Source organism: Apodemus sylvaticus, chromosome 13 (assembly GCF_947179515.1).
Source record: "Apodemus sylvaticus chromosome 13, mApoSyl1.1, whole genome shotgun sequence".
Classification (NCBI taxonomy): domain Eukaryota; kingdom Metazoa; phylum Chordata; class Mammalia; order Rodentia; family Muridae; genus Apodemus; species Apodemus sylvaticus.
The window spans coordinates 31,743,241-31,756,527 of NC_067484.1; positions in this window are offsets into that span (position 1 = coordinate 31,743,241).

The following is a 13,287-nucleotide window of genomic DNA, read 5'->3' on the forward strand; positions in this document are numbered from 1 at the left end:
GTTCAGGAAATTTTCCCCTGTGCCCATGTGTTCAAGGCTCTTCCCCATTTTCTCCTCTATAAGCTTCAGTGTATCTGGTTTTATGTGGAGGTCCTTGATCCACTTGGACTTGAGCTTTGTACAAGGAGATAAGAATGGATCGATTCTACATGCTGACCTCCAGTTGATCCAGCACCATTTCTTAAAAATGCTGTCTTTTTTCCACTGGATGTTTTCAGCTCCTTTGTCAAATATCAAGTGACCAGAATATGGGTTCATTTTTGGGTCTTCAATTCTATTCCATTAATCTTTCTGCCTGTCTTTGTGCCAATAGCAAACAGTTTTTTATCACTATTGCTCTGTAGTAGAGCTTGAGGTCAGGGATGGTTATTCCCTCAGAAGTTCTTTTGTTGTTGAGAATAGTTTTCACTATCCTGGGTTTTCTTTTTTGTTATTCCAAATGAATTTGCAGATTTCTCTTTCTAGCTCTATGAAGAATTGATTTGGAAGTTTGATGGGGATTGCATTGAATCTGTAGATTGCTTTTGGCAAGATGGCCATTTTTACTATATTAATCCTTCCAATCCATGAGCATGGGAGATCTTTCCATCTTCTGAGATCTTCTTCAGTTTCTTTCTTCAGAGGCTTGAAGTTCTTGTCATACAGATCTTTCACTTCTTGGTTAGAGTCACACCAAGGTATTTCCAATTCTTTGTGACTATTGTGAAGGGTGTCATTTCCCTAATTTCTTTCTCAGACTCTTTATCCTTTGAGTATAGGAAAGCTACTGATTTGTTTGAGTTAATTTTATATCCAGCCACTTTGCTGAAGTTGTTCATCAGGTTTAGGAGTTCTCTGGTGGAATTTTTTGGGTCACTTAAGTATATGATCAGATTATCTGCAAATAGTGATATTTTGACTTCTTCCTTTCCCATTTGTATACCTTTGACCTCCTTTTGTTGTCGAATTGTTCTAGATAGAACTTCAAGTACTATATTGAATAGTTAGGGAGAGAGTAGGCATCCTTGTCTGGTCCCCAATTTTACTAGGATTATTTCAAGTTTCTCTCCATTTAGTTTGATGTTGGCTACTGGTTTGCTGTTTATTGCTTTTACTATATTTAGGTATGGGCCTTGGATTCCTGATCTTTCCAAGACTTTTAACATGAAGGGATGCTGAATTTTGTCAAATGCTTTTTTCAGCGTCTGATGAAATGATCATGTGGTTTTTTTTCTTGGAGTTTATGTAGTGGATTACATTGATGGATTTCTGTATATTGGACCATCCCTGCATCCCTGGGATGAAGCCTACTTGATCATGGTGAATGATTGCTTTGATGTATTCTTGGATTCCGTTGGCAAGAATTTTGTTGAGTATTTTTGCATCAATGTTCATAGGGAAATTGTTCTGAAGTTCACCTCCCTTATTTGGTCTTTGTTTGGTTTAGGTATAAGCGTAATTATGGCTTCATAGGATGAATTGGGTAGTGTTCCTTGTGTTTCTATTTTGTGGAATAGTTTGAAGAGTATTGGTATTAGGTCGTCTTTGAAGATCTGATAGAATTCTACACTAAGCCCATCTGGTCCTGGGCTTTTTTTGGTTGGGAGACTGTTAATGACTGCTTCTACTCCCTCAGGGTTTATGGGAGTATTTAAATAGTTTATCTAATTCTGTTTTAACATTGGCACCTGGTATGTGTCTAGAAAATTGTCCATTTCGTCCAGATTTTCCAATTTTGTTGAGTATAAGCTTTTGTAGTAGGTTCTGATGATTTTTTGAATTTCCACAGTTTCTGTTGTTATGTCTCCCTTTTCATTTCTAATTTAATTAATTTTGGCACTGCCTCTGAGCCCTCTGGTTAGTCTGACTAAAGGTTTATATATCTCGCTGATTTTCTCAAAGAACCAGCTCCTGATTTTGTTGATTCTTTGTATAGTTCTTTTTGTTTCTATTTGGTTGATTTCGGCCCTGAGTTTGATATTTCCTTCCATCTACTCCTCTTGGGTGTATTTGCTTCTTTTTGCTCTAGAACTTTCAGGTATGCTGTCAAGCTGCTAGTGTATGCTCTCTCCAGTTTCTTTTGGGGGACACTTAGAGCTGAGTTTTCCTCTTAGCACTGCTTTCATTGTGTCCATAAGTTTTGGTGTGATGTGTCTTCATTTTCATTAAATTCTAAAAAGTTTTTAATTTCTTTATTTCTTCCTTGACCAAGTTATCATTGAGTAGAGCATTGTTTAGCTTCCATGTGCATGTGTGTTTTCCACTGTTTTTGTTGGAACTTAAGACCAGCCTTAGACCGTGGTGATCTGATAGGGTGCATGGAATTATTTCAATATTCCTGTATCTGTTGAGGCCTGTTTTGTGACCAATTATTTGGTCACTTTTGGAGCAGGTACCATGAGGTGCTGAGAAGAAGGTATATTCTTTTGCTTTAGGATGAAATGTTCTATAAATATTTGTAAGATCCATTTGGTTAGTTTCACTGTGTCTCTGTTTAGTTTCTGTTTCCATGATTTGTCCATTGCTAAGAGTGGGGTGTTGAAGTCTCCCACTATTATTGTGTGGGGTGCAATGTGTGCTTTGAGCTTTAGTAAAGTTTCTTTTATGAATGTTGGTGCCCTTGCATTTGGAGCATAGATGTTCAGAATTGAGTGTTCATCTTGATAGATTTTTTTTTTTTTTTTGGCAACTTTTGTTTGAAAGCCGATTTTATCAGATATAAGAATGGCCACTCCAGCTTGTTTCTTGGGACCATTTGCTTGGAAAATTGTTTTCCAACCTTTGACTCTGAGGTAGTGACTGTCTTTGTCACTGAGGTGGGTTTCTTGTATGCAGAAAAATGTTGAGTCCTGTTTATGTATCCAGTCTGTTAATCTATGTCTTTTTATTGGGGAATTGAGTCCATTGATGTTAAGAAATATTAAGGAAAAGCAATTGTTACTTCCTGTTATTTTTGTTGTTAAAGGTGGAATTATGTTTGTGAAGGCTATCTTCTTTTGGGTTTGTTGAAACATTACCTTCATGCTTTTTCTAGGGTGTAGTTTCCCTCCTCGTGTTGGTATTTTCCACCCATTAACATTTGTAGAGCTGGGTTTGTGGTTTTGCCATGGTTTTGTCTCAGTCTATGGTAATTGAGAGTTTTGTTGGGTATAGTAGCCTGTGCTGGCATTTATGTTCTCTTAGGGTCTGTACAACATCTGCCCAGAATCTTCTAGCTTTCATGGTTTCTGGTGAGAAGTCTGGTGTAATTCTGATAGGTCTGACTTCATATGTTACTTGATCCTTTTCCCTTACTGCTTTTAATATTCTTTCCTTGTTTAGTGCATTTGTTGTTTTGATTATTATGTGACGGGAGGAATTTCTGTTTTGGTCCAGCCTATTTGGCGCTCTATAAGCTTCTTGTATGTTTATGGGTATCTCTTTCTTTAGGTGAGGGAAGTTCTCTTCTATAATTTTTTGAAGATATTTACTGGCCTTTTAAGTTGGGAATCCTTGCTCTCTTCTATATCTATAACCCTTAGGTTTGGTCTTCTCATTGTGTCCTGGATTTCCTGTATGTTTTGGGTTAGAAGCATTTTGCATTTTGCATTTCCTTTGACTGCTGTGCCCATCTCTTCTACAGTATCTTCTACACCTGAGATTCTCTCTTCTATCTCTTGTATTCTGTTTATGATACTTGCATCTGTAATTCATGACCTCTTTCCTAGGTTTTCCATTTCCAGGTTTGCCTCCATTTGTGTTTTCTTTTATTGTTTCTACTTCCACTTTTAGGTCTTGTATCACTTAATTCAATTCCTTCACCTGTTTGCCCGTGTTTTCCTGTATTTCTTTCAGTGAGTTATTGATATCCTCCTTAAAGGACTCTATTATCTTCATGAGACAGAATTTTAAGTCAGCTTCCTGATTTTCAAGTGTGTTGTATTCAGGGCTTGCTGTAGTGGGAGAACTGGGTTCTGATGATGCCCACATATATTGACTTCTGTTGTTTATGGTCTTGAGCTTGCCTTTCACCATCTGGATATCCCTGGTGTTTGTTGGTCTGGGTGATTGTCTCAAGTCTGCATCTTTTGACCCTGGGTTGTTTGACCCTGGTAGGCCTGCAGCCCTGGCTGTAGCAGACCACCTGTAGGGCCTTCTGAGGGGGGTGCAAGGGGCTCTTCACAGGGGCAGAGAGGGTTCTGATCTGTTGCCCTGGCTCCAGTAGATCTCCTGGGAGACCTTCAGACTGTTGGGTCATCTGTTCTGAGTACAGCTGGTTCTCAACTGCTCTGAGTGCAGCAGGTTCTCTAGGATGGATCGATCAGGAGATGGTGTCTTCACTGGAGCATACCAACCAAGAGTCTGCCCCAGCAGAAAGGACCAGTTAGTGGAAGGGACAGAAGGAACGGAAGGGGAGTGGTATTTGGGAGGGCAGGGGGTGGGGGATGGTTGGTAATTGATGGGTCTTGAGTCCACAGGACCCCAGCAGCAGTTCTGGGACTCTGGAGGTGGGGGGCGGAGGTCTTACCAAGTGCTCTGAGTGCAGCAGGTTCTATAGGATGGATCAGGAGATGGTGTCCTCACTGGAGCAAACCAGCCACAAGTCTGCCCCATCAGAAAGGACTGGGCAGAGCAACATTACATGTTTAAATGTCTGTCAGAACTGACAAAGTTGTCAGCATTCATGTGCAACTGAAAACAATTCTTAATTTATACTAACCTAGAAATGTATTGCCATTGAAATAGTAATACCTTTCCTTACTAACTACTTTTCCTTGCTGAAAAAGAATGAGGTATTTTGCATAAGATGTATCACGGCAACATTAACTTCCCAGCAAGCTAACACTATTTTGCTCACATTTTAAAACAATGGGAAACAGATCCATGCTGGTGTCTTAGCCCTCCCTGCTCAAGAGTTACGAGGTTAACCTTGGATTACACTTCTGAGCCCCTGCTTGTCACAGATTTTTGAGTTTGTGAGTGGGGTGACACAATAGAATCATTCCATTTGATCATGTGTTGTGTTCATGTGTATGAATGTGTATGTGTGTAAGGGTAGGGCGGGCTGTCTTTGAAAGTATAATCTCAGTTTGCTTTTCTAAACCTTCTTGAAAGTCGATTTATCACTTCAAGGAGCAGATGTTCACCATGGTGAGTGTGTGGAGAACATCTTGGGGAACTCAGCTCCTCCCATCTCCTGTCAAGGCAGGATATCATCTGTTGTGTCTCTGCTGTGCAGTGTGCTCCAGGCTGGCTGGTTCAGGAGATTCTAGAAGGATCAGTCCCCTCTCTTCACCTCCCGCCTTGCAGCAGGAGTACTGGGATTGCAGATGTGAGCCTCCACACCTGACTCTCTGTGAGTCTAGGCGTCAGACTTACATCATTGGGCTTATACTACAAGCACTGAGAAATATCTCACTAGCTGTCTTAGTCAGGGTTTCTATTCCTGCACAAACATCATGACCAAGAAGCAAGTTGAAGGGGAAAAGGTTTATTCAGCGTACACTTCCGCCTTGCTGTTCATCACCAAAGGAAGTCAGGACTAGAATTCACACAAGGTAGCAACTTGGAGGCAGGAGCTGATGCAGAGGCCATAGAGGAATGCTGCTTACCAGCTTGCTTCTCCTGGCTTGCTCAGATTGCTTTCTTATAGAACCCAGGACTACCAGCCCAGAGGTGGCACCACCCATGAGGGACCCTCTCCCCTCTTGATCACTAATTGAGAAAATGCCTTACAGCTGACTCTCATAGAGGTATTTCCTCAAGGAAGACTCCCTTCTCTATGAACACACAAAACCAGCCAGCACACTAGCCAATAAAGTTGCTTTATTTTAAGAGCCTGTGATAATTTGACTGTTACTGGCTACGACCACATATGGAAAGCTATTGCTGCTCTATTAAGCTGGGTAGAGGGGTAGGAGTTGGGGTACCGTAGGAATAAGGAAGGGACCAAGTCTAGGTTTGAGAGATATGAAAACAGACTCTTCCCCTGTATAGGAACAATGAAGATGTGCATAAAACACCATCTATGGAATATACTCTAGCCCAGTAGTTCTCAACTGATGGGTTTGCAACCCCTTTGGCAAATCTCTATCTCAAAAACATATTTACATTATGATTCATAAAAATAATGCAACATTACAGTTGTGAAATAGCAACAAAATCATTTTGTGGCTGGGGGTCACCACATGTGGGCTGCATTAGAAAGGTAACCACGGCTCTCGCCTGTGTTCTAAAACCACTTTTATTTTTTAGCTTTTAAAAAACATAGATATTTGCAGGACACTTTTGGAGTCTTCAGACCCTACAGGTGGATCTTGGGAGCTACTGCAGTTGAGTATAGGCATACTTACCACTCCTAGTGGTAGAAGAGAGAACTGCAGGTGCATACCTGAGACCACAGCGTTGGGTGGCCTGTGGCATTATGTAAGGACACAGCATCCAAGCAGGAAGGAATGCTAGGACAAAGATGAAAGAAGGTGATGGGGGAGTGGTTGCTGGGTGACCAGGCACGTGCAGCAGGCAAGCAACTCATCCCCCTGCCAGAGCTCTAGGAGTTAATTTGGGAGCAGGAATTTGAGCTGGTTGCCAGCTAAAGAACCAGTTGCTAACTCAGATCTAAGGCAGGAAACAGTAGTCAGAACTTGAGCCCCAGGTCAGCCGGCCCCAGTCCACAGAAAGGGGCTTCTCCTGCCTTTAACTGGAGTGATGCTGCATCCTGGACTGAAGCTGAGTCAGAAGCTGGGAAAGGAAGAAGTCAGACATTCAGGGAGCCCGGTTCTAAGTCGTATAAGTCAGGGCCCTTTCACAGACTGAAAATTGCATGTAATCACGAGTGGGATGGAAAAGGCACAAGGTGAGAACTGTGAATAGACATGCTCTCTGCAGAATCAGCAGTCAGTCATGAACCTGCTCTCAGGGCTGAGAATGGATCCCTAAAGCAACGTTTCCGGTGCTCAGCACAGCTTTTTAAGAAGACCCTGGGCAAATAACAGCACATAAGAGAAAAGTTTGGACAATAGAGGAAGAAGATTGCACTGTAATGACACAGTAGGAAGAGGTAGGGGGATAAAAAAAAAAGCGGGAACTGCTTAGGTTGTGATGCTCCTTACATGCACCAGAGGGAGTCAGGCTGGATTACAACTACCTTAAACCAGTTGGAGAGAATGATGACCTTAGACGCCAGAAGGAAGAACCAGAAAATGCACAGAAGTTGTCACTTCAGAAGGATGATAAAGGTCACAATCTACAGTCAGAAAGTGAAGCAGGGTTTCTGGTAGGGGTGATGAGTCCCTGGTCCCCAGAAAGCTGGAAACAACAGGCAAAATGCATGTGTGTGATATAGGGCAGGTCAGGAAGAACTCTCCAGGCCCTCCCGTTCACAGACATCTGTCCCTCTGAGACCTAACTGGTGAAAGATTAGGACCAGAGAGCACGTTGAGCAAAAGAAGCACGGGCAGAGAGTGCCCTCCTGTAACAGGGGTGATGGAAATAAGCAGCTACCTGCTCCTTAAGGCCACTTTGGGAAATCAATGGTTTTCTGGACTTATTTACAAAGCCTGGGGGAGGGGCTGCTTGCAGGACCACATGTAGCACCCAAGCAGCCAAACCACCAGGAAGCCTCACCCCAGCACGGATTACCACTTCCTTGTAGCTGCACGGACAGTCAGTCTCCACTTCAGCTAACCTTCCATGGTCTGTGTACTCTAGCATCTCCCTAGACAAGGAGGCCGTGTATAATTGAGGCAGAATCACATATAAGTGACCAGAAGGTCGTGAAGAGAGTGACTGTAATTCCAGGTGAGGGTCTCATGACCCACAATCTCCTTCTATGAGGGAACATCAATATCAATAGCCCCAATCTTGAGGGTCTCCTGCAGTAGTAGCCCCTTTGTGGATGAAGGTGCTGGCTACGGTGCACAGAGCCTAGTGATATTACTACCTCCACTAAGGGCAGTTCCTCAGCAAGTAAAGCAGAATGGAACATAGAAGACCAGAGATGTCTGACAGTGTAATGGACATCTTTAAGAGGGTGTCCTCAGTCCCATCCTTTCCCTATAACTGGCCTATCTGCTCACTAGACATAGCTACAAAAGTAGCCCCCACACTACAAGTGGATCCTGAAACCAGCTAGAGTCTCACTGCCTGACCACAACTAGCTGTCTGTAGTGCTTATCCCCTGGCTTTTGGGGACTCTATACAGAAGTGGGTAACAACATCACCTTGCAAAGTAAGTCTTTCAGCACTTTGGAGCCTGGCAGCCATTCCCTTGGTTGGCTGAGTCTGTCTACAGTCATGTTTCTGAGTGAGAAAAGACAATGCTTGTAGAGACAAAGCAAAAGAAAGACCCTGGATGGACACACCAGGACAAAGATAAGAGATGGAGCGAACCCTGACCACATGTGAGCTCCATGATCCTTGGGTCACCCAGCACAAACTCACTCCTACCCTGGATTCTGAAAAGGTACCTTGATGTCCATAAGAAAGTCCCCCTTGGGGACTCAATAGCGCAATAGGGTGGAATTTCTGTTACTGGCTACCAGAAAAGTCTAAACCAGTTCCAAACACCCATGCCATGTAATGGTTGGTCTTTGCTGGAATCATGAAAACAGAAGTGTGGTTTCAGGAGCAGACAGAAGTGCTGGGCCGTGACACTCCCCGTCTAGCTGCCCACAGAGACTGGTGCCTGAGAAGTTGCTCAAGTGCCAACTTACTTCGGAACTGGTATCTCGGTTGGGGAAACAGATGCTACACAATGCAAAATGTGAGTTGATTTTTTTTTTAGCAATTTTCTATTTGCCAAAATGTGTTCTTGCCAGAAGTACCAGCACATCAGGGCCATGTGTTTGTTAAAATTGAACAATATCCCAGGAGCCTAGGAGAGAGTCACTAGCCACCTAACAGATGGTCCGCTGGTTTTCCCCAGCAGCGCCACTGGGCTGAGCAGTCCCAGGAGCTTCTGTTCTCGGCCCACTCCCATCTAGGCTGGAGTGTGTGGCAGAAACAGCTTTTACTGATGAGTGACAGCCCAGGAAGCTTAAGAAGTGTCCTTGCAGTCAGACATACCATGGCACACCTTTAATGCTAGCACTCCGGAAGCAGAAGCAGGTGGATCTCTCTGAGTGTGAGCCCAGACTTGTCTTCCTAGTGAGTTCCAGAACAGCCAGGGCTCTACATAGAATAGCCCTGTCTCAGACAGAGTCAGAGAGAGAGAGAAAGATAAAGAGAGACACACACAGAGACAGAGACACAGAGAGAGACAGAGAGACAGAGAACCTCTTAACACCTACACCATCCATACCCCATACTCCTCACGCCCACTCATTCCACAAAGAGTGAGCCACCTCCTCTACACTGCATAGTCAGTTCACAAGAACCAGACCATCTTTCCTTCTTCTCCCAGCTCCTCTCGGTGGTGGTTAAGCTGTGGCTCATTGCCCTGGCACAGATTCCATGAGAAATAGTTATCTTCTTACATTAATAGTGATCCTCTTGCCCTTTGAGGCAAATGTTATTCTTTATAATGAACTAATAGTAATGGGTTCAAAGTTTCTAGGAGAAGCAAACACACACACACACACACACACACACACACACACACACACGCATGCATGCATGCATGCATACACAGACATATATACACACTCACACATGCAACACATATTCATGCACACACACACATGCACACACATGACACACAAGTGCACACACATATGCATGCACACACATATGTACATACGCATACATATGCAACACATTCATGCACATACACATACATGCATGCACACACACATGCATGCTAACATATATGCAACATACATGCACAATGCACATACACACACACCTTGGCTTGGCAGCAGGAGTCCTAGTCTGAATATGGTCTGCCAGATTCAAGGCTTTCATTCTCTCACTAGCAAACATGCTCACTGGGGCCAATTTTCTTCATCTTTGGATGCGTTGCTGAAGGTTTTGTTTGTTTTTTTATTTTGTTTTGTTTTGTTTTTTGCTAGAATTATATATTCTGTGTCAATATTTCTTTATATTCTGGGTCAACTGTCTCTCTACTAGCTCTATTCCTGAGCTTAGGGTCATTTAACAATAATTTTGTCGTGCTGAACATATTTACATCTTGAGAAATCATCCAGGTCAGGAATTGTCCAAATCGTTGTGTGACAAGTACCTGACTCAGCACAAAGGGAGAGAGAATCCTTTAGTTTCCACCATGTCTACGACAGGGTCTCTCAACCTGTGGGTTGTGAGTCCAGGGTCAGATATCAGATAGCCTTCATATCTGATATTTACATTATGATTCATAACAGTAGCAAAGTAACAGTTATGGAGCAGCAACTAAATACTTTTGCAGTTGGAGGGTCACTACAACATGAAGAACTGGATTAAAGGGTCACAGCATTAGGAAGGTTGAAACCACTGCTCTAGGGAAAAAACAGGATGGTTAAGCCTTAGTACTCAGGATTCCCTCTTCTGTCCTTGACTTTCATCTTCCAAACACATCTATTTCATTCTGTGACACTGGGTTTCCCCATGGGACCAGTGGCTAGCAGCCAAAAGTTCAGGGACTTCTACCTTTCTGGCTTCACTTAATTCCAGGGAGAAATTCTAACTGGTTTGGGATGTGTGACTTCTGTGTGGCCAAGGCTGGAACTTCTTCTTTAAAGCTCTGTGAACAAGAGGGAGGACTGTGGTAGAATCTATTCCCCAAAGAGCCATCATTCCTGCAGGATGGAGGCAGTTCTGGGTGGACATGAACATCCACTGGGCTGGCTACTTGTGTTGAACAGAACGGGAGGCAGAGCTGGACTCGTGCCTTGTCTGAGCATGTTTCTCCAACCAACAGCAGATCCCAGACTGGAAAGATTGAGTCCGCTCAGCACAGTTATTCCCTTCAGCAATAAGCAAACAACAGTCTGACAATTAGTGGTACATTGGAATGTATGCTGGCTAGTTTTTTGGTCAACTTGACATGAGCTAGAATTATTTAGGAACAGAAACCTCAATTGAAAAATGCCACCACTAGATTGGCCTGTCGGCAAGCCTATGGTGAGTTTTCTTGATTGATGATTAGTGAGAGAGGAGCCAGCTCATTGTGGACTGGGCACCACTTAGGCTATGATCCGGAGTTTTAATAAGAAAGCAGATTGAGCGAGGCATCAAAAGCAAACCGGTTGGTAATGTCCCTCCATGGCCTCTGCTTCAGCGGCTTCATGCTGCTGCATGGTGGCTTCAGCTCTTGCTGCCAGGTTCTTGTCCTGCTTGAGTTTCTGCTCTGACTTCTCTTCACGACAATCCAAGCATGTGAGATGAAGTAAATGCTTTTCTCTCCACATTGCTTTTGGTCATGATGTTTTATCACAGCCATAGAAAAACCTAACTAAGGCATATCCATAAACGTGTGTGTGTGTGTGTGTGTGTGTGTGTGTGTGTGTGTGTGTGTGTTACTATAGATCAAGCTCAGAGCACCATACCTTCTAAAGATGAACCCAACCACCGAGCTACATCCCCATCCTGGAAAGTAGACAGTTACATAAACATTTAATTCAACATGCAGTTTCCTGTCTTTTTCTTTCTGAGTCAAGAAAGAAATAACTTTAAAAAGAATAAATTCAAGCACATACTGCAGTAGGCTATTAACTTCTTAGTGGCTATCATCACCCATGGTTGAAGGAAGCACTACAGAGGAGCACACCACTGGGCACAGAGAAACATTGGGCAACCAAAGAGGGTTTTGGTGAAGATGCACATTGATCTCAACCCTTAGCCCAGGCAGCCCAGTGCGTTCCTTAGCTGTCTGCCTGGGATCAGTTTGCACCACCACCTCCATTAGCACCCATCTTTTCTAACAGAATGTAGATCCCCTTCAACTTTCCTGGGCCACAATTATGGTGAAGGAAAGTTCTACTGGATGTCTCTTATTCTTGTCTGGAATGGAAGTTCTGTCTTCTTGCTCTGAACGTCATCATGTCAGAAGACAATAACTGGAATAATTTAGCCATCTTCTAACCAATGTGAAAATGAGGCTGTTGCTAAGGATAGCAGACAGGAGAGATGAATGTATCAGTCAGCTGATGCTGGTGTGCTGTAGTAACAAAAGGGTCGTAAATGTTGGCGACATGCAGTAGGAGTTCACATCTTGTTATTGTTATATGTTCAACCATGGAAAGGCTTTCCCTGGGATCAGTTTGTGGAGTTGTCTCCTGTCAGGGACCTGCTGATCTCCTGGAAAAGGAAAAAAGAACAGCAAATCCTTTCGAGGTGGAACTTGAAACTGAGTTATGTCCTATGCTCGTTAGATTTGGGTCAAGTTGACAGAGCCAGTCATCTAGGAAGAAGGACCACCAATTGAGAAAATGCCTCTCATAGGCTGGCCTGTAGGCAGGCCCGTGGAGCATAATCTTCATCAGTGGTTGATGCGAGAGGGTCCAGCTCACCAGAAGCAGTGTCATTCCTGGGCAGGTGGTCCTGGCCTGTATAAGAAAGTAGATTTAGCGAGCCAGGAGTTAGCGAGCCAGGACACGGTGCTCTGCCTCGGCTCCTGGTTATTTCTTGCCTCCAGGTTCTTGTCTTGGGTTCCTTCTATGACTTCCCTCAGTCATAGAATGTGGGCTCAAAGTTGTAAGATGAAATAAACCCTTTCCTACACACTATGCTTTTGAACATTGTGCTTTATTACAGCAATAGAAACCACAGATAAGACAAGGACTGGTATGGGAAGGCACAGCCCACTGTGGGCCGTGTCACTCCTAGGCACCTGAGCCATACAAGAAGAGAGCTGAGCAAGCCATGAGGAGCAAGCCAGTAAGCAGCACTCCTCCATGGAGTGTGCTTTAGTTTCTGCCTCTAGGTTCCCTCCCTGACTTCCCGCGGGCACCACTGCAACGCGAAAATATAGCGTGAAGAGATGGGAGAGAAAGAGAAGCTGAACGGTTTGAGTGCTATGAAGAGAAGAGGAACTGGAAACACGAAGGTGGTGAGAGGCTGCCTGATGCCTCTGCTGCCATCAGAGGTCATGGTGAAGTCCCAGCCCACACTGCTATTGAGGGTCACATGTGGGTTCATTGCCTTGCAGCAGCAGGGGTCTGTGTTGATGTCTATGATCCATGCTACCACCAAAGGCCATGAGACTGTCCCTGGTTTGAGCTGCTGCCTGGGACCGGGGTTGATGTCCAAGGAATGCACAGAGCTGGCCCTGCCCCTCCTGGCTGCAGCACTCAGGAACGTGGCCTGTGCCTCCCCTGGATAACACAGTAAAGCTGGCCCTGGTGGAGTGGGCATGGGTAGGTGAGCAAACTCCAGGGTGTAAGAGCGAGAGAT